The 2,500-nt window shown below is 46.1% G+C and overlaps 1 protein-coding gene across 2 annotated transcripts in view; it reads left to right on the top strand.

Moving 5' to 3' along the window:
• Positions 1-2,500, top strand: part of arap2 (ArfGAP with RhoGAP domain, ankyrin repeat and PH domain 2) — a 113,381-nt gene that overhangs the window by 70,093 nt on the left and 40,788 nt on the right. The window lies entirely within an intron of this gene.

Raw genomic sequence — 2,500 nt, 5'->3', positions numbered from 1 at the left:
ATGGAAATGTACAACTCGTCTTCCTTTAAAGGTAGTGGACATGTAAACACATATAAACAGATATTAAAATACCCCCACCCACAATGGAAGAGATGACTGAGAATTAGCACAAGTTCACCAACTTCCAACTCAGTGTGTCTTTAGATGAGGAAGAACTCACGTGTGCCTTTCTATGCCCACTTTATTGAAGTTCCTCTTTGGAATCGCCTAAAAACGTGTTGCCAAACACCAGTACTTCTGAGGGCCGACTTTCTAAGGCCTCAGCGTTGCAATGACCGTGTTCTTTTTTTTTTTTTTTTTTTTTTGTCTTTCCCAAGGAAAAGATTGTGGGGCGAGCTTTTCGAACGCTCTCACAAAGAGCCGTCGCCCGCAGCAACCTCGAGCCTGCCGCGCTTCACACAGGCCCGGGCACCTCTGGGCTCAGGTTTGCAAACGTTGCCGGTGATTGCGTTAGAGGCAGGTGCAGGGAAAAGAAAAAAGAAAATCAATGTCTTCGCCCTCGCCTTCTCTTCCTCTCAGAGCAGAAATCCGTTTAGGTGTCCCCACACCAAGGCTGCAACCCCCCACCCCACCACCATCACCACCACCACCGCCGCCGCCGCTAGCACCCCCGCAGCCATGCGAGTGTAGCTCAGACCTGCCGCCAACGTTAGCAGCTTTCAGAGATGTTTCATGACGTCTTGTTTGCAGAGCCGTGCAGCCAGACACTGACATGCACCCACACATGTAGACACATGCAAACACCCACTTCACTCTCTCTTTGGGAGATGCTTGGGAGTGTTTCTCTGTGTGTGTGTGTGTGTTTGTGTGTGTGTGTGAATGACGTTGGGTCTAATTTAAAGTGAATGGGCTTGGCCCTGGAATAAACATAGGCGCTAATCCTATTTGGACCTCTGTGTTGTGTGGTGACATGAAAAGAACGAGAAGGTGTGGGTTGTGTGTGTGTGTGTCTGTGTGTGTTTGTGTTTTTGTGTCTGTGTGTGTGTGTGTCTGGGTGTGTGAGTGTGTGTGTGTGTGTGTGTCCATGTCTAATTCCCTAACCCGTGGCTTTGGATGCTAGAAGGGTGTGATCTACGGTCGGGCTTTATTAAAGGGGGTTATGAGCAGCATGTGTATGTGTATGTGTATGTGTGTGTGTGTGTGTGTGTGTGTGTGTGTGTGTGTGTGTCTGCCAAAGAACCTACTACACCGAGAAAATGAAAGGGTGCCAACCAACCTGGATTCACTGATTCAGTGCTTGATGCGGAGAGCGAAAGTAATGATTTGAGAGTGGCACACAAATGAGGACTGTATGGAACGAAGATAAAGAGATTGACCGCGGCGTTCATGAAGGAACGGAGGAGACTGATAGTCATTCCACTCCTGCTTTGATGCACCTGTCTATGTGTGGCACACCTGACAGGTACAAGCTCACATCAGGCTGTGACTGAAGCGAGATTGGCTCTTGATTAGTGATGAAGTAAACTGTCATTTGTCAATCTGCCATGCTTTTGTTACAAATAACCGCGCGCGCGCGCACGCACTCCTAAAAGACACCCCCATTGTTCGCTCCAGCTGTGCGTAATGGGCCTGTGATTGTAGCTCCATCAGTCCACTTCACAGATTTTTGAGTCCCTTCAATGGATGCTGTAAGCGGAACATGTCCCTTTTCACGCGTTGTGAGCTGATCACTTGTGTGTCCCGTTTTTTTCCCTCAGCTTAGAGCCCAGTAAGACATCAATTTGAGCTGTGTATGTCTGTATGTCCACCGATCCACCAACAGTGGGCTTTGGTTGCTGTCCAGGGTGCTGAAGCAGCATATCATGTTGGTGGTGCTGAGGAGAATTTGTCTACCTGTGTTGAAATTGCCTTGCTTAATTTTATTGCTTATTTAAATTGCTTATTTTTAAGTGTTTACATTGCCTTGTTTAATTGGTACTAATCTACTTCTTTGAAGGCTTTTTATGTACACATTCCACAGTCAAACCATTTGGAATTATATCATTAACTAAGCTCCGAGTATGTAAACAACTTCAGGCTGAGTCTGTGTTGTGCTAATGAATGCACCAATGTTTTGTCATTTGTCATTTTTTTTAGGGATACATTTATCATTTACCTGGTGAAATACAGGAGGATTTCCCTGCAAAAGCTTTGTTTTATGTCTGTCGGTGTAATGTGAACTTGCACACTGTGCTTGTCTACACAGAACAGCTCTCAGTTTTAGAAAGTTCAGTTTTAGAAAGTCTATCCTAGACCTCACTGTTGAATTCTCCACCAGCTATGCTGCAATGCCACATCAACAAAGTCAGAATGTTCTCTTTTGTTTTAGTGCACCCAAGTGCTCCTTTTCGTCTTCATTTGTCAGTTCAAACATTGATAGCGTCCCTGTTTGCATTCGACTGCTCCCACCGTAATAGTCTTCTTGCCAAGTCAACAACAGCATTGGGTCTGCGAGGAGTTTGCTGTTGTGTTGAGTTGGCTCAGTGGTGTAGGCTGTAGCCATGGCAGGTTCTTCATACAG

Source organism: Alosa alosa, chromosome 24, assembly GCF_017589495.1.
Source record: "Alosa alosa isolate M-15738 ecotype Scorff River chromosome 24, AALO_Geno_1.1, whole genome shotgun sequence".
Lineage (NCBI taxonomy): Eukaryota > Metazoa > Chordata > Actinopteri > Clupeiformes > Clupeidae > Alosa > Alosa alosa.
Note: the sequence above shows the minus strand (reverse complement) of the source record. Positions and strands in the feature narration are given on the sequence as shown.